This window comes from Lasioglossum baleicum, chromosome 5, assembly GCF_051020765.1.
Source record: "Lasioglossum baleicum chromosome 5, iyLasBale1, whole genome shotgun sequence".
NCBI classification, from domain to species: domain Eukaryota; kingdom Metazoa; phylum Arthropoda; class Insecta; order Hymenoptera; family Halictidae; genus Lasioglossum; species Lasioglossum baleicum.
The window spans coordinates 8,074,942-8,102,432 of NC_134933.1; the positions used below are offsets into that span (position 1 = coordinate 8,074,942).

Sequence of the window (27,491 nt, forward strand, 5' to 3'; positions counted from 1 at the left end):
ATCGAACCTGTGGCGCCGAAATCATTAAATTGTTTATTTGCACTATCTACGATCGACATAAAGGAATATTCATCATGAATGGCGAAAATTTACACACAACGAAAGTTTGTTGAACAATTGCTGTAATTTACAGTATTTTACAGACGCAAAGTTTCTCTTGAAAATGGTCCACATTTGGATCGAAACGTCGAGAACAATTTAAATCGCAAAATTGCTTAGTGAGTAACATTTGATCGAACCTGTGGCGCCGAAATCATTAGATTGTTTATTCACATATATTCCTCTTAGAAAGTGAAAAATATCCGGGTGATATCGCGCGTACGGTTGAAAAGAGGCAAAGATCGAATGAAAAGAACGCAGACGTGGGGTATCCAGACCGACGAGGAAAGTCGAAGAATTTCTCAGTGAAGAGACGACGAATAAGCGAGCGGGAGAACGAGAAAGAGGCAGAGCCGAGCTAGGTGATAAAACGAAGAAGAAGATCGATGATCGCCGAGGATCGTGGAGGACGTCGGTCGCGGACGATCGTAAAACTCGATCGCGACAGGCATTCCGCATTGACGAGGCCTCTCCCTCTCCCTCTCTCTCGGTGGATGTCTCATTTTCCCGGGGCAGAACGGCAGCGGAACAACCGAATAATAGCGGTGGGTCTCGCAACAAGCACGCTTTATGAATTCCTCGGCAACGGCGACTTTCATAAAACATTCACGTTCTCGGTGCACAAGAGCAGCAGAAGCGAACAGAGAGGAAGAAAGAGAAAGAGCGCGGGGCGAGGGGAGGAGTGGCATCGAGTCAGAGCATCGCCGCCACGCGGACCATAAAGTTTTTCATTTCTTATCCTCGACGGGTCCGGGCCGTCTCTACCGTTTTGAAATTACGCGCGCGCGCGCGCGCACGCGGCAGGAGAAACCCTTTCGTCGAGTTTCGTATTCCTCGTGCTCCCTCGGCCGTAAAAACAGCTCGCAGGGGTTGGCGCGAGGAGACGGATGTGCACGCGCTCACAGGACCAGAATCGGCCCGGCCGCTGGCCCGGCCCGAGCAAACACGCGGAAGCAACAATTTTTTTACGAGAGATGCGTCGAGGAAAAGTTAGCTTTTCCTCTTCCTCTATTTTTCCTCTCGCGGGAAAGCCACCCTCGTAGTCGCGACCCGGATGATCCGCCGGAAACGATCGCTCGCGGACGCTCCAGGGAAATGCACTCGGGCAATCTTTTCTAAAGCGCCACCCCGCCCCCGACTCAGCCACCACGCCAAGTATCTGTCCACTCTTTTCGGGAAATTGTGTATTATCTAAATTGCGTTTGCGGAGCCTGGCCGCGCCAGGAAACCGGCTGATTCCGTTGACGACCACGGTCTCTCCCTTATGTAGAGGCCGCACGAGGAAATACGAATTTCGGCGATGGCCGCGCCCGGCTAAGAAACGCTCCGAGAATGTCCTCGTGAACGTATTTCCCGGATATTTTCTTGGCAAAGTTGATCTTATCCGATCTTATACGTTTCCGTGCTCGATGTTTTTAAATGTCGTACCAGAGGACAGTGCCGTAACGAGGACGTGGCGAAAAAGGCGCCCGCCACGACCGCAACTGCGTTTGGGGCGCAAAATGAAGGATACCGACCCGGTTGAGGGTCGCTTGGACGTTTTTTAAATGTTGCAAAAAAATTACGAACTCTCATTACAAAACACGTATCCAAATCTAGACGTAGCATTAAGGATTTTCATAACAATGCCTGTAACAACAGCTTTCTGCAAACGTACGTTCGACAAGAGCGATTAACAAACATGTCTATAATATCAATTGAAAAAAAGACGCAGCCGAAACATTAAATTATGACGATATAATAGATGTGTTCGCAAATGAAAAAGCGAGAGAAATTACTTTATAAAATATGCTGAAATGTTTTATGTATTTATTTCATTATTTTAACATATATACCTATGTTTTGTATTTCTTTTATTTTGTCGTCATTGAGTATGTACAAAAATTTGTTCTTATTTAGGTTATAGATTATTTACTCATACAAATACCTTGACAAATACATTATTGTATATACAGGCAACTCATTTTGATGGGGTTAATAGTATTTAATATATTGCATTTAGTAAAATTTATCTTGTTACATTAAAATTTCTAATTTATTTGTCATTATTGGGTTACGGGGAGACGGAAGTTAGACACTTGCCACAGGCGCTTCATACCCCCGTTACGGCACTGCCAGAGGAAACCACCGATAATTTCAAATTACAGAAAGCCAGGTCTCGCGAATATATTCCACGAATATCCTCCTAAGACCTTCTCCCCGAAGAAAAATCTTTGCCTCGCTCGCAAAGATTCTATTCTTCTCTGAAATTATGCTCGGAATAAAATTAACCCCGCGCCGGATCAGTATGAGATTTTTATTCGCCCGGTTCGCCGGGGAGTAAAGAGACATTTACGAGTTTGAAATCACAGAAAGTATGATCACGCGAACGTATTCCGTGAATATTTCCTTGACTAATTGCTTCCGTACGACTCCACTGAAGCTCCTATTAAATGTACTTAAATCTTGTATTTAGAGGGACGTGATCTTGTGAACGTACTTTACGAATATTACCTTGGCAAATTGCTCTCGTACCGTGTTATACGTTTCACGCTCAACGAAGTTACATCTTAAAAAGACATTCGCCAGTTTGAACTCACGAATAGAACGATCTTAAGTCGCTTCTCAAATTTGATTGTAGTAGTTGTTCCCTTGAATCCGGACATGTTTTCCTCCGACGTTTTTCTCGATAAAAATTGAGGAAGCGTTTATGCCGCTCGCATAAATAGGATATAATGTAATCTCATTAAACCGTTTTCCAATCTTTCATTCTATTCTGTTAGATTTAACATGAAGCGTTCCATTCTGTCGGAAACTACAATATTCTTTTCAAGATACTTATACAGAATTACTGATTAAATACATATACTGATTCTGTTAATAGTGTAGGGCAGCGGTTCTTAACCTTCTTGAAGTCAGGGAACACTTTTGATTGTATGAAAAATTTTCGGAACACCAAAATTAATGATCCAAAAAATATATACAAAAACATCCGCCTAGAAATAAATATATTTCAGAAAATATGTTATTAAGCAATATATATCTATATATTGTTATTAATATTTATATATTATATAATTGTATATCACCAAAAACGTTGAAACTGTTGATGACAATTTATAGGTTTCACTCTCCAAATTCACCCTTTTGCAAGTCAATTTCACCTTTCTGTAAATCAACTTCACCCTTCTGCAAATCAATTTCACCCTTCTGCAAATCAATTTCACCCTTCTGCAAATTAATTTCACCCTTCTGCAAATCAAATTCAGCCTTTTGCAAATCAATTTCATCCATTATGAATATTTAAAAATAATTATTTATTTATTTCGATTAAATTATATATTTTATTAATTATATATATTTATATTATTTTTTTATTAATTATGTATTACTCAATACGCTTCAATGAACATGTACTTTCATCTCTGAAATTAATTAATCAGAAAATGGCTACAATGAATATGCATATCTACAGACAGATTTCGCGCATTACGAAGTTAACGAATTGGTAATTACTTTTAAATAAGTATTTGATGTAAATCTTTGCAATTTCTTAACAAATAATAAACATTTGATCTGATTGGTTTTACAAAAACTTACTTAAAAATACTTTATTTGTAAAAGGTTGAATTTGATTTGCAAAAGGGTGAAATTAATTTGCAGAAGGATGAAATTGAGTTACAAAAGTGTGAAATTGATTTACAGAAAGGTGAAATTGACTTGCAGAAGGGTGAATTTGGAGTGCATACCTGTATAACTAGAATTAATCGAAATGCAGTCGACCGATTTCCCGATATGTTGTGTGCAATTAGACGTACATGTTTCAGCTATGTTCGGTAGCAGTGGTAGCACATACATATATGTATATATATGTGCGAACCACTATTTCCAACGTTAAAAAAGTAATAAAACTGCGGAAAGGTTAAGATGAACAGACCAGCGTGTTCAATCAATTTCAAAAACAATTACAGTTCAACAAATTCAACCTGATGACAAATTCAACAAAAAATGAAATAGTTTTATTGAAATAAAATAAGCTTGAAAAAAGCAACTTTTGTACGTACGTTATTTTATATGTGTAACAGTAAAAAGAATGTGTTTCCTTTTTATTTCGAGTCTGTTTTTTTCTATTGCGCTTGGTGGTGAAAGAGTTTGACATGCCTGGTGTAAGAAAACACTACACTACGATAAGTAGAAACACCTAGCTATGGTCAGACATGCTCTCTACGCGAGTATCATTCAAGTTACAGTTTCTTTCCACAAAACCTGACACAGTTGATCGATAATTGGCTATCGTCATTATCCAATCGATCACTTTCCGGACCGTCTAAGATTCTAAAAAGAAAAGATCAATCGCTAACGAATGACCAGACGCTCTTCTGACATTTAGTTCGAAGAGTGTACGAATCGAATGGGCGTTAGCTGTTACGAGAAAGCGCTCCCATATTCCATAAATACGAGGTGGTCATTACGGATCAGCGAATCCCGAGTTATAGGGTTCGAATCCCCTCAACCCCTCATTTCCCTAGGATCCTAAAATAATACTGTGACGGTCCAGGCGTGAGTATCAAGCACGTACCCCTAAGGTCAGCGTCGAAAGCGCGTGCCGCTGTGTGCTATTCATCTTGCGAAGGGTCTATTAGTCCCGTGGACTGTTAGGTAAAGGGACTGGCCGAACTTTCGGAATGTTAAACACAGCTCACCCTTGCGTCCCCTTTAGCCCTGTTCCCGTCTTCGTGGTTTTTGTCGGCTTGCTTCGCTGCTCCGGCGAGATAGCAGCTTTTTAGGCCGCACGGCAAACGGCACGGCAAGGCCGGGTCGACGAGGACACGGCTTTAGAAATAAGAACATTGTTCCTGGAGGATCTAGCCACGTAGCGGCGAACCAGGCCCGGCTTTTGCCAAGACAACTGTGCGACCAGCTCAGCCGAAAAACAACGACTAAACTACTGCGCGTACGTCTAACGACGGCGACGCGACGGTTGCGGTAACTCGAACAATTCATCGAAATGTTCGACAGAAAAGAAAATACGGTCGGTGTGCACGAAGTGTTCGTACACAGTTTAAAAACGAATTACTGTTTCAAAGTTGAATCCAACAGCTTGAGTTTCTTTCAGACGTTAGAAGTAGGGTTGCCAGATCTTCTATATTTGATATGAGTCTTCTATATTTGAACTTGATCTTTACGTACCTATAGTAAAATATATGTATATATTTTGAGCCTATCTCATATACATTATAGGGTAACTACACCAGTGAATAAATGGGCACCAGTAAATGAACGCTATTGTATATTTCAACAAATTTTAAGCCGCACGGCATACTACCGATAATGACTCTTGGGCCAATGGAATATATGACTCTTTTTCGTAGCTGTATTCCTATTGGTTTATATTGGTCAATTGACCATTAGTTTCTAAGATGGCCTATTTTCACCAAGTGCGCTGAGTGTGTGCAACAGAGCTGAAACTAGTAAGGTATGTATACACGACCTTTTCTTTTACACATGAGTTTTTATACTTTTCTTTTACACGTGAGATAAAAGTTACTAACAATATAGATGTACGAGGGTTTAAATATTGAATATATAAATCACAGAAATAGCTATAAAATGAATATTTCGTTAAAAATTCGTTGTGTCTATTCACTGGTCCACGATATTACTCGTAGTCCAGTAAATAAACAGTGTTCATGAAGTGACAACAATGGTAGAATGTGGAAAAGGAATGGTATGGAAATGGCCAGAGATTCCAGATACGGTTTGGTACAAGAGACGGGATGTTTTAACAAATATAACGGAGCCAAAGAAAATTAATTCTAGAAGATTTTTTGTGATTGAAGAGTTAACTAAATAGGAGAATATTGTTTAGTAATTTTGTTCATTCATTGGACCAGTATTGTTCAATTACTAGAATATAGTGTTCATTTGGTTTGGTACAAGAGACGGGATGTTTTAACAAAGGTAACGGAGCCAAAGAAAATTAATTCTAGGAGATTTTTTGTGATTGAAGAGTTAACTAAATAGGAGAATATTGTTTAGTAATTTTGTTCATTCATTGGACCATCATTGTTCAATTACTAGAATGTAGTGTTCATTGACTGGTATTTTTTATATTTTTTATTTAACGTTTAATAAAGAAAAATAATAATAATTTCATTTTATTTGTGTTCATTTATTTTTGACAAATGAAGTATAGGGAGCCATTTTTCGCATATATGAGATTCCTTTAATTCGCATATTTTTTTAAAAAATAAAATATCTTCCTGAACAATTTCTTAAATGTTCATTCACTGGTGCAGTTACCCTACATAATTGCAGTTTTCACTACTTCTTCTATATTTGGATAAAACGTTTCTGGCAACCCTAGTTAGAAGGATTAGTTTACTGGCTAATGTGTAAATCATTTTTTTAAAAATTGTTATTGGTCGTAATTGCGAAGGAGATAGTAAAGGTCACGATTTTTACATTTTTTATCTGTACCTGTAATGGAAATTTAGAGGATGTTAGAGGATTCCAAGGCGAATTCGGAAACTTATCATAATATTAAGGATTGCAAAAATGATTGCAAAAAATTTCTTTTTTACAAAAAATTTGCTATAATCACGTGAAAGTTCTTTTGAAACCATGAGTATGTGATAAAAACATTTTCGATCGGACAGCCAATAACAGAGTAGTCTCCACTGATCACGATACGTGGTTCACCCTGTATTTCCGAAAACTGTGAACACTGTGTCGGCACTTGACGTTAATTTCACCTCTGTTATCGTACAAAGCGAGCGTGTACTACACAATTTTAATACGCGAAAGCAAGCATTGGGCGCTTAACAACGTAGAAAATGATCCTGTCAAAGTAAATAGCTGTGAGAGCCACGTTACAAGATCTCTCGCGAGAAACAAGAGCTCCGATTTGAAGAACGCTTCCAACAGAGAAAGGGACCGGCCGTTTTTTAACCCGGGAACACGCCGCGCCGTTTGGAACGCTGGAGCAAACATAGAAAAGCGACAAAGGCATCGGTGAACGGGCAAAGTGGTCCGCAGAGTGTGGATTCAGAAACGCGTGGATTCTTTCGCGCTCTCCCGATGATTTCTCTTTCGCGCAGGCTCGTCGCATCATTTTCAGCGATGACAGTTGCCGGTGTACCTAGTAGAAGAGGCGGCACGACATCAACGTTTTTGAAGTGTCGGGATTGTGAACTGAATTTTTCAGCAGCCGCCGCCGAGCTGCGGCGAGAGAGTTCCTAGATGAAAGAGAGCATCGTTTGCCGAGCTCCGCCGCGTGTTTCTACGCGAAGGAGCCCGTAAACAACGCGCGCAGCCCGCCAAAGACCGTTCTACCGGAGGTTTTTATTTATAAGAGGATCGATACAATGTGTTCCGTCGATTACATGGAAGGGTGAACGACGGGGGCGGGGTTAGGCTAAGGGGAATCTGTGCGCGGCCGCGCACTCCGTGCTGTTTCAACAATTTAGCACGGTGAAATTGAATTTCAATAATATTCCAGACACGTCACGCGTACCAATGAGCTCTTCCCCCGCGCAATAGAAAAAGAACACGCGACGAATAGCATCGATCGACGTTCGGCTCGACTCTATTTAAAAGGCAAATCAGATATCTCGAATGAAAACTGTGAAAGCAGCACCTTAAAGATCAGCTCGGGATACCTTCGAATTACCACGCCGGATGGAGCACGTAAATAATGATCTTAGTTGTATAGAAGATATAGGAAGATCACTTTTTTAAAATCTTAGTTTTCTAGAGTACTAAATATTTACAGTGACTCCCGCTAATATTCGGACACTCTTAAAAACACCATAACTTTTCTTAATATTGGAATGTACAACTTGAAATTTTTGGAGAAGTTAGAACAACTGGTTTGCTACACAACGTGACCAAATTTTTTGGAAGAAACTGCAAGTTGTCGGAATTGCAGAGAAAATACTAAAAGTTGTATTTTTCTACTTTTTTATGTGGGCTTATATGGAAAATTTCGAAAAGACGCTTCGTAGATCTGTATCAATTACACATATTCTGAAGATTCATGAGGCTACAAACGTTTAAAGATGGTAGAAATTGCAGTTTTTCACGATTTTTGGCCACCAACTGCAGTAATTCTAAGGAATTCTAGGGAATTCAATTCCAAGGATTCTTACAACTTTCAATGCCTGTCGTTTTTTTTCCGCATCAACCGATTTCTATGAAACTTTCACAGTGCATATAATTCACACAGATCTACAAAACGTATTTTAAACATTTTCAATACAGGCCCGCATAAAAAAGTTGTAAAATGCAACTTTTAGTATTTTCTCTACAATCCCGAACAAATGCAATTTTTGAAAGAATTTCTTTTCACATCCTGTAGTAAACTAATTGCTCTAGCTTTTCAAAAAAGTTCAAGTCGCATAGTCCAATATTAAAAAAGTTATGGTGTTTTTAATAGTGTACGAATATTAGTGGAAGTTACTGTAGATATTGTATGTGAGCTATATTATACCAATTTAATGAAAGACAATTTAGAAAATCATAGTGAATGGAAGAAATGTCTAATTTTCGAGGAAAAATAGCTCCGAGTACAAAGGATCAACCAGGAAGTTCTTTTCCTCTTTGTATCGTTACATTCGAAATTAGAGAACGACAGATGGTCTGTATAAAATATTTAGTTTAGAAATAGTTTCCCATGTTTTCGCATTGCCTACAATTCTGGCTATGAATGCAAAGGATACTAATGCCCCATAAAGTGCTGGAATGCGTTAATAGCGTAATTACCATTCAAATTACATGGTAATTGATTGAAAAGCATCGGAGAATTATTTGTACGATATCGATTCTGAATCATCATACCGTCACTGTTGCATAAAGATGAGTAGATCAAATATAAAAAAAGTGAAAACGATTGACGAATTTAACACTGGAACTACTGAGCCCTGGAGACTGATCTACCTATAGTCATGTGTAATAATAACAGGATCTAAGTTATTCAGATTTTATAACATTTTTTAAAGGAGTAAAACCTGAATGCTACTGAATTAAAGATGCTGATGTGTCATTTTCAGTTCACGAAAATTATTAAGAAATTAAAGTTACAAGACTGCGGAAGTTCGTGCATCTTTTAAGAAGGGGAAACAAAATGAAATATTATTTTCAGTGGTAGTAGCCTTTGCACATCTGAAATATATCAAAATTCAGGCATTTTTTGAAATTTCTCAGAATCCATAGGCGCATAAAGATCCGCAGTCTAATCATTACCATCTTTAGACTGAATATACGACCGATCATTACCGATAAGCTGCGCATTCTTCTCCGTCTCTAGATCATAAAATATTTCCGAATGTGCAGTAAAATGCCGACAGTATTTTTACTACTATGGAATAAAAGCGTTCCTATCTGCGCTTTCCTAAAATACGATGTTTTCTCTTAATATAAAAACCGATAAGACGATCGCGAATGAATATTCCCTCGACGCGATAATTTCGTGGCATTGCTAAAATATCAGACTGTGCCACGACTGAAATACTCCGGCCTCGTGTACATATTTCCTTAAAGAAATTCAATTTATCCTTTCTCGGAGGTGTCCCGCCCCGTTCCATCCGCTTTAATACCGGCCGGGGAAGAATATTAAATCGGATAAGCGGCATTCACCGCGACAGAAAGTGAGGGAGAGGAGTCGAATGGAAAGTCTTCCAGTCAAAAACTCGAAAGTCAGCGTATCGCCGCGTCGGAGAATTAGAAAGCGGGTTGTTCGGGGGAGAGAAAAAAATGGGACAAGGCTTCGAGGGTGCGCGCGTACTCCTCCGGGCGAGGGAGTAAGCACGCGAGACCACGAGAAACTCTCACCCACTCCTCTGTCGCAGCTCTCTCGCACCCATTACACCCCTTACACCCCCGCAGGCAAACGGACAAAGACGAAAGGAAGACGAATGAGATGGAGAAGGGAAAAACGTAAATGCGTTGACCCGCCTCGATGGTACTCCATTGCTTTTCACCGGAACTTCGAACGTCAGCGATTCTCGAAAACGGTCCTCCGGCGAAAGAAATTATGGACGACCGTGCGAACGACGCTCCACTGAAACCCTAACGCATCGAGACATGTCGGAATCCTGGCGAAACTGAAAGTCCTGGATACAAATTCTATTTAGCACCTTTTACGTGGTGAAACTCCGGTCACGAGTCTGCGAAGTCTCGTGACACCGAATACGCAGGGTTAGCTCCCAATGGTTTGCTTGTAGCTCGAATTTGGCAACGGCGCGGCGATGGCGCGATGCTTTTAGCTCTTTTTGAAGAAGTAGCTTCAATTTGGAGATTCTGATGGCGCTTGATGCTTCAACCTCTGATATCTCTTCGTAGCGATTCGTACAACTCGTAGTTTGAAGAGTGATATTACTGTGGACGACATCCTCGCGATTGATAAATGTCTGAAGATTTATGGGTGGGCGTGTACGCGACGAGATGATAATGCACTTCACCTCGAGGGAAAATTCGATACCGTGCTATCTAAATAAAAAAGAGTGCAATCGGATCACCATACAAATACTGTCGCCGTATCCACTCTAAAACGCGGCTCAAAGACCTAAAAAGCGCACAGGATTGACAGGAGAGAAATTAAATACCATGTTGTCGGGACAAAAAGAATACCTGCAGAAAATCGAACGTATGGAGATGCACGGGAATTTAGTAATTATTATACTGCGGATTATTATGTGAATTTGTAGCAAAATTGAGTACATGAAATTCAAAGTTGTTGGAGCATTGAAAAAATTGAAGCCATCAAAATATGATTTCTCCTCTATTAAAATCGTTAAGGGAAGAAATAACATTGAATTTGGTTTCTATTTCTCGCAATTGATGCAGACCGTTTTTATTTTGCATGAAGATATCCACAGTCTAGTAATAACTAGATATTTATGGCATACATTGATAGCAAAATTGAGTAGATGAAATTCAAAGTTGTTGGAAAATTAACATGAAATGTTGAAAAATTGAACATGTCAATATATAATTTCTCCTCTATTAAAATCGTTAAGGGAAGAAATAACATTGCATTTGGTTTCTATTTCTCGCAATTGATGCAGACCATTTTTATTTTGCATGAAGATCCACAGTCTGGTAATAACTAGATATTTATGGCATACATTGATAGCAAAATTGAGTAGATGAAATTCAAAGTTGTTGGAAAATTAACATGAAATGTTGAAAAATTGACCATGTCAATATATAATTTCTCCTCTATTAAAATCGTTAAGGGAAGGAATAACATTGAATTTGGTTTCTATTTCTCGCAATTGATGCAGACCATTTTTATTTTGCATGAAGATCCACACAGTCTAGTAATACCTAGATATTTATGGCATACATTGATAGCAAAATTGAGTAGATGAAATTCAAAGTTGTTGGAAAATTAACATGAAATGTTGAAAAATTGAACATGTCAATATATAATTTCTCCTCTATTAAAATCGTTAAGGAAAGAAATAACATTGAATTTGGTTTCTATTTCTCGCAATTGATGCAGACCATTCTTATTTTGCATGAAGATCCACAGTCTGGTAATAACTAGATATTTATGGCATACATTGATAGCAAAATTGAGTAGATGAAATTCAAAGTTGTTGGAAAATTAACATGAAATGTTGAAAAATTGAACATGTCAATATATAATTTCTCCTCTATTAAAATCGTTATGGGAAGAAATAACATTGAATTTGGTTTCTATACCTCGCAATCGATGCAGACAATTTTTATTTTGATCCGCAGTCTAGTAATTATAATACTAAAACAAAATGTAGTGGCGTTGTATCGGCGGAACAGAAGAAAATAAACTGCTGATGTTTTGGAGAGGAAAGTACACACGGAAATAAATATGCAACAACGGCGAACGCGATAAGCGGAAAAACCAGATTAATTAGCAGATAAATAAGCGAATTACGAGTAAATAAATGTACTCTGTTTTCGATCCAACCCCGATATAATTACTGGAGGCAAAAACGAAACGAGCGGATAAGTCCGTCGTTTTACGATCTTTTCAGCATTATTAAATTAAATTAGCACTTTTATTTAATAATTGTCTATTGAATCAAATTACTTGATTCAACTACTTCGGGAGATCCAAGAGAAAATGGATTTAAAAAATTGAGTTAGAAGGCTTATTTGCTAAATTGAGTATTTTTCATTGAGTAACAATCTACGAAAAAAATGTCACAAAATCAACTACTCTGACAAGTGTTGTGCCACCGTTGAGGATTGCAAGAAAATTACCTTTGGTACGATTAGCGCGGGGACTCGGCTCCAACTTAGCCGAGACTAATTAATTTCCCGATTCCATTTGTCGGGCGGTGTATAAGCCGTTTCGCGAGTACGGCCATTGTTTCGTCCGTCGTGATTAATCGAGCCGCGTCTCAAACTGGCCGACGCAACGCGACGGCTGGCTCGCTAGCCGAAGATTGTTGTTACGTCGTTGTTATTCACGGGAGTGTTGGGTCGAGGATGTATTCGCCGTTGAATTAGTATTGCCTGACCGATATCCGACCTCGGATCGTGTTACATACATTGTACAGTAAATTCTCTATACATCGCAAAGGCCTCGGGGAGTTCGTTTGCAAAGTTCGTAGACGCGGACGCTATTTTTTTGAGCTTCAAGGACCGAGCCGAACGTAGAGAAGGACAGCGCGTGTAAAGAGTGTTTCTTTCATCGTCAATTAAGCCACTAAATACAGTTGAAATTATATCGTGTTTGGTCTTATTTCAATCAGGAAAATGCCACAAATACATTGGTGAAAGTTTCATAAAAAAGATTAAATATTGGTGTTACATTGCGAGGACGCACGGGCCTTTGAACTATGCTGGCGACTGCAACTCTCCGCGTCGCATTAATAGTGGTTCACACCGATATACCCGAGCCGAGATCAGATTACTACAGTGGAGGGGATATTTTTTTGCGTTTATCGTGTACGACCTTTTTGCGACTGTAGAGAATTTACTGTAATACAATATTATAACTCATTCTTAATTATTCGTTACAAAATGAAATAGTTCTTGTTAGGTTAAATCTTATCCTATTATGGCCTGCAATTGAAACATTCTAACAAATCATTACATTTCAATTTGCTTGTACTTTTCAGCTAAAGTTCTTTCAGTGACACATCCACGCTTCTCTTGTGTAATTCATCCAATAATTCATTTAAATCTTCAACTTTTTTAAGCAGTCTTCTGTTTGTTCGTTGTAATACTTTGCTTCGATTTTGCTAAAGTTGTTGCAATGATATGTACATGCTTCTCATGGTTGATTACTCGAGCCGAGATCAGATTACTGCAGTGGAGGGGATATTTTTTTGCGTTTATCGTGTACGACCTTTTTGCGATTATAGAGGATTTACTGTAGCGCGATCGATCGCCCAAGCGGGATAAACCCTTAGGGGAGATAAAAAAGTAACACTATCCGTAGAGACGAGAGTGACACTATGCGAGGGAAGAATGTAAAGTAAAAAATGAGCGTCGGCCACGGAACAGCAGCGGCGTTCGGGCGGGCCCGGGTTTGTCTTTGTCGCCGTGGCAATCGATAGAGCTTAATTGACTCGAACATGAGAGGCCGAGCATTCGTACGTTCCGCCGTTACATCGACTTCCTCCGACCCTCCCACACCGCGCCGCACGACAAACCGGGTCACGGTTTCGACTGTCCCGAAATTTTGCGAGAGAAACGCTCCGTGGTAACTGGATCGCGCGCGCGGTTTCCATCACGCTCCGGGGCTTTCGTCGGCGCGGCGCGCCGGAGGATCCAGAGAAATCTGATCGTTCGTCGAAAAACGATTCTGCCGAATGTAGTCCGTTATGCTTTTTAACTACACGTCCGACCGACCGCTCACCTCGCCATTTTTTCTCAGCAACCTCGAAATTCCGTGTGCTCCGACTTCACAATTGAAGAAGCATTCTGGCTTCGAACTTCGACAGCTGTATATACCTAATTTTTAAAGATCCATGGACCATCACTGGACACTTTCTAACCCCTTGCCCTACGATTTATTTTACGGTTTCAGTGATTAGAACTTTCTTTGTTGTTTTTGTAATTATTATCACTAAAAAGAGAAAATTTATATCTATTGTATGCTTACGTGTTCTCCAATAACTACACATCTCGGTTTATAGGAAATTAATAATGATATACAACTATGTTATTATGAGAATAATAACATATTCCCTCTCTCTCTCATAATATAGAACGAAACATTTGTTATCAAAAAACTAGATTACATTAAACAATAAATTAAAAATATTACTCCTAATTTTTAATTTTTATCTTGAGTGTTCAGATAGTTTCTGGATTTTTCAATAATTCCCTTGCGTGAGCTTAAAATTATTGGAGTCATCGTTCTTCATTGCTACCAGCATAACTTGTTTTTTTTCATCTTACTTTTACAATGGGTTGATATTCAACTGAAATAAAACAATTGATTTCGATCAGCGGATGAAATTAGGAAAATAGTTAGAATTCGTAATAATTAGGTTAACCTAGAAATTGAAAGATGTGTCAAAACAAATGACAGATGTCGTGAAACATTGATTTTGATTGAAGGCTTCGCAATTTTGGGGTAAACTTTACTGTACCGGACTCAAAATTAGTACCTTTCTCCTACGAATTATTAGGTATTTAGTATGTAATCCAATAGATTTGTACCTGGCGAGGATGCAGATCGATGTTTCGATTCTCTAGGGTCAGTAGTTGAGGAGTTACGGTCGCTTAAAGTTGAACATTTTTTGGCGCCCTTACCTGTCAAGAAACTGGAAATATGCTCAACTTTAAGCTACCATAACTACTGAACCATTGATCCTAGAGGTTCGAAACTTCGATCTGCATCCGTGCCGGGTACAAATTTACGAGATTACATACCAAATACATCATAATTCGCAGGAGAAAGGCACAAATTTTGAGTCCGGTAAAGTAAAGAGTAAATTTTGCGCTACAACATAACCTACAGCTGTATTCGCCAATAATTCCCGTTTAAATATTCACTTGCTGCTATTATTATGGGACAGAGGGAGTACATATTTATTAGACTCTGTTCGGAATCTCCGTCACAAATCTGACACGATATTATAGGACAAGGGGTTACTGTATCTCCAACAGCAACAGCAATTTCAACTTTCAGCCAACGAGTCACCTCCGGTAACGTCATCGAAGACATCGTCTCTGCACATTTGTCAACCGTACTTCGGAAGTGAGCAGAGTGACAAACGAGTCGATCGAGTCCGATAATGATCGGGATGAAAAGTGTCGGTGGTGGTCCCGCGATACCGGAAGTAGATACTTCTGTCACCGCAAACAGAGGAGGAATGCATGGGCTCGGATAGACGATTGGTTGCACAATGGTCCGTGTAAACGGGTTACCGTGACGAGTGTCCCGTGATTTAAATCATCGAATATGCAGCGCTCCATTATCCACGCTCAAACTGACGAATTAAACCTCCAATTACGGGGCCGATTAATGACCGTCCACGCGGTCAAGCATCAGGGGAATTTTTCAACCCGGCACCGCGCCGCAACGATTCCTCTTTCTTTTTTTTTTGTCCTCGTTTGACTCGCGGTCGGGCCATTTCCATAAAATAGCTGGAATTAATCCGAAAATTTTCATGTCATTAAATTTACAGTTAGGTCGTCTCGATCGCGCGAGAACGCGGACCGTAATAACATGACATACGCTCGCTAGACAGCGAGTCTTCATCGAGAATGCAAATTTTCCGCGTCATTTGCAAGAAATAGTCATCCCTCTTGACCCTTTGCCCTCGGGCTTATTTTAACGGGAAAATTAAACACAGTGCTCTTCCGATCTAGAATTCTTCACAATTCTCTATGATTTTTTAAATTTGGTGGATGTAAAGTTGACGTCCTACCTCGTACACATATCTCAACATATCGAATAATGTAAACAATATTTTAACACGTCCGCTGCCAACAACGAGTTATCTCGTAGGTCGTAGTTTGTGTTTAGGTTTGTCATAAAATATTTTATCGCAAAAACCGGCTGCGATATAACTGGTATAATTAATAAAGCAATTAAAAATTATCTAAATTCGGTATCTTTCCCATAAATACATGTTTCGTATTTTGATATTACAATTAATTAAAATTTGTTGGCGTGGTAAAACCGTTGTTGAAAATGTCGCTCGGCAGCGAACGTGATAAATAATGGTAAGGTGGAGTGGGGTAAGTCCGTCTACGGGGCAAGTCCGTTAATTGGTTATTTTTATTTTAATATGAACGAAATTTTTCTCTAGCTTGTATTTATTAGTGTAGTACAAGTTAGTATGAACTATTCGACATAGATGTCGCCCAAGAATAAAGGTGTTTTCCTCGCTTAAATCAACCAATGCCAAACAGTCAGGTGCGGGGTACACGTATAACTTTGAGGTTACTCTGAACGTGCAATAGTTTACAAGTTATTAATATATTATGTGTTGTAATTTTAGGTAAGTGCAATAAATATTAATGTAGGTTTACATTAAATACACCGTTTTTACTGTATTTTTCAAAATTTATTGAGAAAAACTAAGATTATCTTGCCCCGTAAATATTGCTACACGGGGCAAGTCCGTACTATCACGGTGGGGTAAGTCCGTACTGTATGGGTAACTATAGAACTAAACAATATATTCAATGCAATAAAAATTTGCATTGATTGCAAGACACAGAAGCCAAATAGAAATTCCTTTCTCCTTTTAATTGTCTTATTTAGCTGAAATTAATACACCAATGTCTTTAAATCTTCTTAATTTGTCCACTGCTTTAAATTGTACTTGTCCATTTTCGTCATAAATGCGTAAAATCCGTAGTCTAGTTATAACCTAACAATTTGTCCCTAAGTTAACCTTGTTATTTCAATTTGACACCAAGATACCGATTCAGTTCGTGAAATGAGGAACGGGCGAGGTTTAAATTCTTTCGATAAACGCATAAAAGCCGTAGTCCATTCATAATATGTAATCAACAGCGACATTGTCCACCTGGAATTCTGGTCCACCGTGCGGCACACGTTATACCAACTCCATCGGAATGAGAAATAACTCGGAACGATTAATCTTCCGGTTAAAAAACTCCGGGAACATTGAATTCCGGTGGTCGGGACCGGCTAACAAAAAAATCGAACAGCGACGAGGATCCCGCTCGAATTGTCCTGAATATTTCAATTGTGCCGGGCGTTTCTGCGGAATAATTTATTCCTGATTGGTCGCCGGTGTTTCCACCGGCTGGAATTACCCGAAAACGTTATGGGATCGATGGATGGAGGTGGTCTTTTTGACGCGACAGGAAAAATAGAATTTTTCCGGTGGTGTGTGGTCGCGCGATTTGTGACAACCTTCGTCCATCGGACAGCGAAATATGGCGACTTCGATAATGATATACACGGTGTCCGCGCGTGGCGACGCTGTCCGAATTTTCAACGGAGTTGGAAACACGATCGTGATCCTTTGATCTGCTCCTAACCCCTCGTTGCGTCGAACACGCAGATTTCGCGCTGCGGTTGATAGTCGATTCACTGATCAATCGTGTCCAACGCGATGACAGGATTCTTACTCGATTTTTAGCTGAATCAATTTTTGTCAAAATTCGGCAGCGAATTTTCTGTGTTTGCGGCGAGTGGATGAAGTTTGGGACATTTCTTTTTATTCCTCTTTATTTTCAAATAAACGGTGTCTCAAAATGACCTGACATTTTAAATTGCGCGCCATTTTTTTGTTGTTGTGGCGTACATAGAGTACTAATAAAGGTGAAGTTTGTTTCTCGATCGGAATTGAAGTATAAGAATTTATGATTTCGGCGCCAGGCGCCGAACCTGGCGCCGAAATCATAAATTCTTATAGAGTACTCATAACACATGTATTATTATTGTGATTAAATACACCACAGTGTTGCGAGATGACCAAAAGACTTTTCGAACCGTCTCTGAAAAATTTTCACCATTTTTATAGTGACTTTTCACAATTTCTATGCGTTGCACGATCGTATAATTCTCCGTGGCTAAACCTCAATACTTCACGATGCCAATTGTTAAAGATTAGTACTCTATGTTATTTCTTCCAAACAATTTTATTATCCTGTGGCTTCACCATTTACAAAAACACCTAGATGTAATCTTTTGCAAACAAAAATGTTTTCGCAAATTGGTCATTATTGATGTTACTTTAATATTACCATGACATCTTCGTACACATGCAGTTAAAAGTTGTGATGTGACTTTTCACGGTTTGAAATAACCGCCATATGTCGATTGGTTATGTCGATCGATGATCTGATTGGTTCATTTCTATTGGTTTCACGTTTGCCTCAGTAGCTTGTGTAACGACATGAGAACAGCACGTGTTTCGTTGTTTCAATTTCAATTTAGTTAAAATAATTTCATGAAGCAAGTGAGTAACAAAATACACAATTTTGACATTCAATGTTTAATTTAATGATGATAATGTAAAATCAGATCGAACCAGTGCGCCGGGAGCATTAGTACATCGTTTATTAACAAATTATACAATCGATATTAAGAGGAACATTAGTAGTCTATGTTCGCCACAAAACGATGGCGCGCAATTTAAAATGTCAAGTCATTTTGAGACACCATTTAGTTCGAAGGTACGTAACTCGAAACGAATCGATGGGGCAGCACTAAACCTACCGCCGCCGGTCAAAATAACCGGTGCCAGATCTTTCATTCCACAATTATTGAGATAATAAAAATGATTTCGTAAGAAATTATTAAAAATCTAGATCAAGTCGATCTTGTCATTCTTACAAGGGAACATGCACCAGTTAGTTTTACGGCTCGGTACGTTCAGTGATAAAAGAGTCGGGACCTAATCGCTGGAGGGTAAAGTAAGCGGGACGAGCACGGTTCAAAAAGAAACGAAACAGCGTGTGGTTAATCACGGCCGCTAATGCCGCCGATTAACCGGACGATCGGTTTTGCATATTTATGAGAAGAGTAACGCGACGAAGCGAATGAACTTCTCGCGTGTCGAATGAGAACGAGGCTGCCGGAAGATCGAGTGATTATTAACACGTTCTCGAAGATGAATCGCCCCGAAACTCTCGCGAGCCGGATACTTTTCATTTTGCCCGGCTAATCATCACCTCTAAACAGAGCGACGATTTCCCGCGAATAACAAATAAATAAATTCGTTCAAGTTGTAAGTACATAGTTGTCCCAAGGAAAGTCTCCGAGTAAAAAATGTTGAAGGAACTCGGCCGTTGATGCACGTTCAAATGACTTTGCGGCGAAAGGAGTCTGTTTTCGAAGAAACTTTCAGACTTCTGTCACCATTTGCGTAATTAGTGGGAATCCAGGGACGCGACGACGCCGCCGACTGCATTTCAATATACGTTCGCTAGTCCCTATCCACGGTCGGACACTTTCCTTTCATTTTGGCGCGCGGAGTCTTCTCGACAGGAAATCATTTCGCAGACAATACTCACGGTGAATCCCGGCCCTTTCAATAATCGTCCAGTCTCCCTCTCTCTCTGTTCTGTTCTGCTCTGTCCCTGTTCTGTTCTGTTCGTGTGGAGGGGCGGCGACGAGCGAGAGAGAGAGAGTCGCGTGTCCGCCGCGCCGCGCGTCACATTTTTGGTTTTGGTCGTCCGGTCCCCGGTTAATCGGACCCCTCGATCCGGTCAGACTCGACGGCTGCGTGGCCCCTGGCGGATCATCAATTCCTATCGCTGATTATGTCGCCTGCGCACAACGAAAACAGAAGAACACCGTGAGAAATGATCCGCGAACCAGCCACCAACTATCTCGTACCGCGCTACGGAACATCAAAATCAAAATTTCTCATTTTCTAGAATTGTATAACTCGAAGAGAGATGAACTGAATAACCATCCTCGTAATCTAGGATTTCAATTACCTCCGAACATAGATATGTATGTGCCCTTAATTATATTATCAAAGTGGTCGAAGTGAAAATTTTAAAAAATAATTAATTCAAAGTAATTTTTACGATATTGTAAAAAATAAACCGCGTTAGATAGTGCTGGTTATTTAAACATTACATGCAATCCATTTACTGTTATCATAATATCAAGAGATATAAACGTATTCAATCCTTCCTCAAAGATTTTAAGTAATAGTAATAGTAGTAAACGTATTCAATCCTTCTTCAAAGATTTTAAGTAATAGTGTTACTCAGAGTTGCTTCAACCGTTAATCGCAATTAACAATTGATCTCCTAGTTTAGTCGTTAAAAAATTGCAGTTAACGATTGAATACTTATTAATCATTAATCGGGAATAACAGTCAAATTTCTACTTTAGTCGTTATATAATTGTGATTAATGATTACGTTCCTTTCAATTGTAATCGTCAGCTGAAATTCCGAAATGAAATACGGGATCAAAACTGTATGAATACTGAGAAAAATGTAAACTGAGTTTAGGTGTATTGCCATTTGGTCCATAATACAAACTCTGTTTACGTGCTTTTATGTTTTTTTCTCGATGATTACCTTTTTTATTGACGATTAACTTCATCAACCGATTGAATCAGTCTCCGAGTTTTGATTTTTTCTTTTTCTAATCAACGATGGACGATTAACTTCATCAATCGATTGAATCAATCGTCGATTTTCCAATGATCACCTTTTTTAATCGTACATACTAATCAATCAATCTTGATTAAAATTTCAATCGATTAATGCCCTACTCTGGTGTTACTACATACTTGTAAAGATAGATAGATCTTCTTTCAAAGTTCCACTTCGACGCAACTAAATTTGTCTCGTTGACTGATCGATTTTCCTCGCGATGTCGTTAATTTATGTCAACGCGAACGGTGTCTAATATTTTACAGACCGGCAGGTTATTCGATTTTGTATCGCAATAATCGTAATAAATCCAGTAATAAATTCAGCGAGTATAAATTACTCCTCTCTTGACAGTGTAGCAAACTTGACAACGTGTCGTGTTTCAACTGAACAAACATGAGGAATATCTTCATTTATCAGAATTTGCTGAGTTTTAAACAGCAGGTGAATCAACGTCCACTGAATGTGAAAAACCTTTATTTTTCAGCTAAAAATCGCTGTAACCCGATGCTAATACATAATGCGGCATCGTATTACAGCAATCAGAGTAGGGCAAAAATTTCATGCAAATAAAAATTTCGAATAAAGTGGGTTTAAAACGCACTCGGAAAAAAACAACTTTATTCAAAATTTTTATTTGAATACAATTTTTGCCCAACTCCGACAGCAATGCATCAATGTTCTACATGTTGTCAGCCTGTGCAAGTGACGAATATGAAGCCAGTAAAATGAAAATCATATGTGTGATCAAGGACTGCTCGTATAATAACTGGGGATTGGAAAGCGTTCGTTGGATGTGCTCAGGAGCAGATCACTGGTGCCCGGTTCCCTCATTTCCCGGAAAACGACGCCGTTCTAAAAATGAAAAGCCTCATCGAACAGCGGGATAACTCATGGCGGAAGTTTTCTAAGGGCATTTGGTGGATCCTGGTGAACAAATGGCCGAGAACCCGGTTATGAGACAGGATCTGAGCGCGTCCGATCACGGTCAAGGCGATTGGTTTAGCGTAGTTTGGTATATCGGCGAACGACGGCGACGTCGAGCTGTTTCTACGCCAGTGGCTCGGAAATTTCGTTTCGCCTTCGGCCCCGATGCAGCCGAATAGGATTTCGCGACGCGGCCAGGCTGTGCAGGGGCGTACCAAGGCCGGGAAGGGCCAGGCAGGGGCGAGGGAAAATTTAATTCGGGTCTTAACCCAGTTCCGGAAGAATGCTCGCCGAGTAGGATCCCGAAACGACCGTCGATACGGTTTGCATCCGGCACGAGGACGTGTCGAAGTGGCTCGTACCGCCAAACCAAACGCACTCGAGGGAGAAAGATGGAATCCGACTGTCTACGGCTACCTCGAGGCTGCGCAATCATCCGAGTCGAAGGGGAAATCTCGTCAGACTCGCCGCGACTCTGTCACTATACTTTTCGTCTCGATCGGAAAACCGGAGGAACCGTTCCGACAAGCTACAACCAGATAACCTACGTAGCAAGGTGAGCCACTGAGAATGGCTTCGAGACCATAGTTTTCCAATATGGTGGCGTTGATGTTCATTGATGGGTGCTCGGAGCTACGAGGCTGTTCAAATTTCGGTTTTCGGTTACCTTGGCCTCCTTGACGTAACACTTTCTTTACAGTTACAGCGATTTAAGCGTCTTCATCCCGAAAAGTGTCGTAGAAGAGAACAGCAAATGTATACACCTAACGTTGCCACCTCAAGTATCTCTGTTGTTTCTAAAGACACGACAAATGTCTGAAGGACAAAGTTGAATGGTAAAATGGGGCTCATACGATACAGACAAAATGTTTGTTTTTATGTAATTTTTTCTAGAGATATGAAGGTCACCTTCATCTTTTTAAATGAAATGTCCCGTTTTTTATACTATAGATCGATAGAGTATCAAATTCTGAGTATAAAAGTGTTGACCTTCATATGTGCTATAAACGTAATAGTTAACGGGATATTATCCAAAGAAGAATGAAAATTGTTTAGACAATATCTCGTTAACTATTAGATTTTGGACATATGAAGGTCAACACTTTTATACTCATAATTTGGTACTCTATCGATGTATGGCATAAAAAGTAGGAGATTCCATTGAAAAAAATAAAGGTGACCTTCATATCTCTAAAAGAAATTACATAAAAACAAACATTTTTTTGTATCGTATGAGCCCCATTTTACCATTCAACTTTGTCCTTCAGACATTTGGCGTATCTTTAAAAACAACAAAGATATTTGAGGTGGCAACGTTAGGTGACTCACCCTATATATTTTGTATGGCTAGATTTATTTGAACACTAAACCTACCGAGCACTAGAAGCGACTAAAATGTTTCAGCATGCAAAAACGACAAGACTCTATTTAGATTTCGTGCAATTTTTATCACAATATGCGCTTGGATAAAGAAATTTGTCGAATCAATTTTCATGTAAGCATCTTCATAATTACAATAATTGTAAGATGAAAAATATGAAACTTCATAGACTGTGCGGAACTTCATGCGAAATAAAAATCGCTCACATCAACTGCAACAAACACGCGGGCCAAGTAATCATTTCTTTCATTCTTCTCAATACTGTTCATAAGCTGCAACTAATACGTCGATGTTCTTAAATTGTTTAATTTGCCCACTGTTTCAGATCGCTATCTATTGTTTAACATCCTCAGTTTATTATTAGACTTTGTTTAAATCTTCGTGACGAGTCTGCCTCTTTAAAATACGGCAAGGGGTTAATAATTATAATCGGACCCGTTGAAATGAATTTTGAGATATTCCGCCGGATTAAAGATTACAAGACAGTAATATAAACATAATGTATCGAGGCTTCACTGTCTCGCAGAAAACATCACGGATGAAGGTCTCCCAATAATTATCCTCGCGAGCGAAAGGATTAAAATTAATCTCCGTCCGGTTATTTATAAACATATAAATCCATCACGCGTTCCCGGTGTAACGCGATTTCATCTCTAATCCGGAGGATCTGTTTCACGGCACTCGCCGAATAAGCAATTGCGATAGTGACGGGTTACGATAAAAGCGGGAGTGTATTAGCGATTTCACAGACGACATTTTTGCAACGTAAAAGAAAAGCAAGACCGATGGTAGCGAAGCAACGGATAAAAGATTGGAATTAAAGGAGGCGAGGCAGTTCGGGAAACGAGATTTTTAACAGGATCCTTTGGGATCCTCGACAGCCGATGCTTTTCTTGAAGCGAATGGATTGCGAAGGGACGATCGTCGAAATCGTCTCTGATTACGCGCGCCAGCAGTATCTTTCTCTTGCGTTTTACAGCCGCGAGACTCGAAAGTCCCGCTCCCTTTACGAGCGGACACGCGTCGATGGGGCAATCGAACGTCCGATCGGATCCTCGTAAACCGTATGACGTACGACGTCCGAGTGAATTCTCGACGACGTCCGAGTGAATTCTCGACGACGTCCGATGTAACGTAGCGAAACTTTTTGCAACACTAGTTTCCAATGCATCGTTGCGCGAAAGTTCCACGTGTAGTAGCCAGGAAAAGAATAGTTATATCACGGACGAGGTATAGAAGTAGACCAATCACCATATGGGCTTTCGTGTCTCACACAATAACAAGCCTTCTACGCTGACGAACGATAAATGTTGGAACTAGATCCACGAAAACGATCAAACACAAATGGCTAAAGAGTTAATCGTGTCTGTGATGTTACGACTACAGTGGGTGTACAAAGTATTCGTACACTTTATTATGCATTATTATGCACTTTATTATGCAATATAAAAAATGTTTGCATTGATTGCAAGACACAGGAGTGAAATAAAAATTTCTTTTCTTCTTTTAATCATTTGATTATGTTGTAACCAATACGTTGATGTCTTTAAATATTTTTATACTTACCCATTTTTGTCATAAATGCATAAAATCCGCAGTCTACTAATAACTTTTTTATAATTGTACCAACGACCTGATGTTTTGTAAGCAATTAGAAGCATTGGTTTACTAAATGATCTGCAAAAAAGATTTTCCAAAAATTACAATTTACAAGGTTGCATGCAGAAATAAGAAAGGCATTTTTTCAAACTATTTTATTTGGGCCCTCAATGAAAATTTAAAATATATGACTTGTAGATCTGTTGAATGTTAGTTGTACACATAACTGAAGATGTCAGCTGAACGAAATGATTTCATTCATTCATACAAAACATATATTTTAAATTTTCATGAAGGGCCCAAATAAAAAGGTTTTAGAAAATGCCTTTTTTATTTTTGCATGTAACCTTGTAAATTATATAATTTTTTGCAAGTTTTTTTGTTGCTCATCATTTAGTAAACTAATGCTTCTAATTGCTTACGATACATCAGGTCGTTTGGTAGAATTATAAAAAAGTTGTTAGTCTTTAAATGTTTTTATAATTCATTGTTTAAATCTTATTGTCTTAAAATAATATTTTAAATTCTTTACTCGTTACTTATTTAGTACTTTTCCAGATAATTGTAAATTATATTCGTAAGTGTGTAAATTCTATTCGTAAACGAATTCCCTTCGCTTTAAAAGAAGAGCAGAAAAAAATTATTAAACAAGTTAGCCAGGGCATCTAGATGAAGATAAGCATCTTTCCTCCGCGAAACATACTATTTGCAAAATGTCCTACGATTACAATTTTCATTATATTTCATTAATTTCTTTGTTTTCGAGGAAGACCTTGCGCTTCCAGAAGGGGATCAAATCACAATTCCCGGCCGTATATGGTCAAGAAACCCTCCCGCGTGATTTGCCGTTGTCTCGGCGTAGCGTTTAGGAACGAATTAATTCGCTAAAGATGAAAGATAAGCACCCGTTTCGAACCCCGACAGAAATTGCCGGAAAGAACATAATCAATCGCGAGACGGGAGGGGTGAATCGATGCGTCCCGTCGACTAATTACACGCAAATAATCCAATTTGCGGGTGTAACAGGCTGATTATTAATGCGACCGGTTGCGGATACGCCGTGTTGTTTCGACGGGAAGTCGTCGAGCGATAACGCAGCAAATAAATGATCAAACAGCTAGCGGCCGCGGTCGGTTTGTTTATTCGTTTTGTATTGGAAACGCAGGCGGCCGGTTTAGGTACGAAATTTTCTATTACCGGCGTCGTCGATTCGATTAATCAAAGCGGATCCGCGGAATATCCATAAAACGAGCAGGCAAATGGAATTTGTTTCCCGTTCGGATCGCGCCGCCCGTCGTCCTATGGAGCCATCGCGGGGATATCGACTCGATTCGGCGCGATTCGATTCGATTCGTCGGGATACGGGATGCGGGATGCGACGCGTCTCCCAAAATTGTGTAGCTCGCAACCGGCGCCCATCGTTTGCCGGATAACGCAAACATCGATGTTGTGTTTTCGAGATTCGCTCGGCGCGCACGCGAAACGTGCGAAATCACTGTGTTTCGACGCGCTAGAGCTTCGAGAGAGAGAGGAGAGGCCCACCCCGCGAACCGGACACCACGATATCGTTCGCCATACGATTTGTCAATTTGCCCGGCTCGTTTTTTCCACCATACTCTCTCGCTCTCTCTCCCTTTTTTTTTTTTTTGTTTGAGACCGTTCTCCCGTGTCCCGCAATCACGATCGCCGAAATGAATGTTGAATACCCGGCGGGAATCACGGTTTCACATTTTTCTGCACCGACCGACGACCTGTCGCACACGGATCGAAAAATTTAACGACATCCGTCGAAAAGTCAACTCTTTTTGATCGATATCCGCCGAACCTTCGGCATGCCACCGAAGTTTTCGCTCCACGCGCGCCCTCGAAATCGGGAAATTAAATTGTTCGTTGGATTTTACACGGAGAAGTTAAACAAACAGCTTTCTTCTAAATACATTTTATTCGTCGAAATACTAAACACCATTGTGACCGACATATTCGGCCAATGAATCGCAAGTTTCTTGAAGACAAAATATTTTGATGCCAGCACCTGGCATCTTTGCCGATTCAAATCCGAATCGGAAACGTTATCTGGTTCAAACGTTCAAACCCGAATCATAACGTTTCATGCCTCTCTCAGCTATATTCATTTAGTGTAGAAATTGATCGAAACCGAGCGACGTGAAAATAATTACCATTTTTCAAAAAGTACGATCGTGAAAATACCTCCTTTAACAAAATATTTTCTTGAACATTCTGCAGATTCTGCTCAACAAACAGCACCATTGTAATCAACATATTCGGTGAATGAATTACAAGTTGCAATTGAAGTTCTGTCGTATTTTAAGGAAAACATTTGAAGGTGAATTGTTTGTTGGATTTTACACAGTAAAGTTCAACAAACAGCACCATTGTAATCAACATATTCGGTCAACGAATATGACAGGTTGAACATTCTACAAATTGAAGCACGTCTAAAATCATTGGAAAATTTTTGTATTAGGTTGGAGGGAAAGTTCTGTCGTATTTCAACGATATAATTTCCATTGTTTCAATTCCTTTTTCGTTTACAAGCATAATTACCAGCTTACTTCGAGTACGACAGAACTCCAACTTAATAATGAGATAACCGTTTGTTCACGCAAGATTGAAATCTTCTAGGGAAGGTTAGTTACGCAGCGGTAATTTCCAGGAGAATCTCCGAACGTTCGATAGCTTTCGAGTACAACGACCGACGTAACCAAAGCAATTAGTCGAGAAGCGAGAAGCGAGACGGTTTACGTCGATGGGGAAACACTCGAGGATTTTCGGGTAGTCTGCCGTTCGTGTACTCGGTGAAATTGACCGACGCGTTTCCAGAGCGGGACGGATCAAAAGGGCCCAAAGCCTGTGGAGAGCACCGAATCCTCTTAGGAGAGCCTAGAAACGCGTTTCATCCACGCGCGCGTACAAGACGTCCGCCTTATTTCAAA

The 27,491-nt window shown here is 39.7% G+C and overlaps 2 protein-coding genes across 2 annotated transcripts in view; both read right to left on the reverse strand.

Moving 5' to 3' along the window:
• Positions 1-27,491, reverse strand: part of LOC143208832 (ionotropic receptor 25a-like) — a 180,326-nt gene that overhangs the window by 126,574 nt on the left and 26,261 nt on the right. The window contains exon 2 of the mRNA XM_076423675.1: positions 19,528-19,783. The gene's annotated coding sequence lies outside the window, so the exon portion shown is untranslated. The remainder of the gene's footprint in view (positions 1-19,527; positions 19,784-27,491) is intronic.
• Positions 1-27,491, reverse strand: part of Oct-tyrr (Octopamine-Tyramine receptor) — a 196,153-nt gene that overhangs the window by 88,017 nt on the left and 80,645 nt on the right. The window lies entirely within an intron of this gene.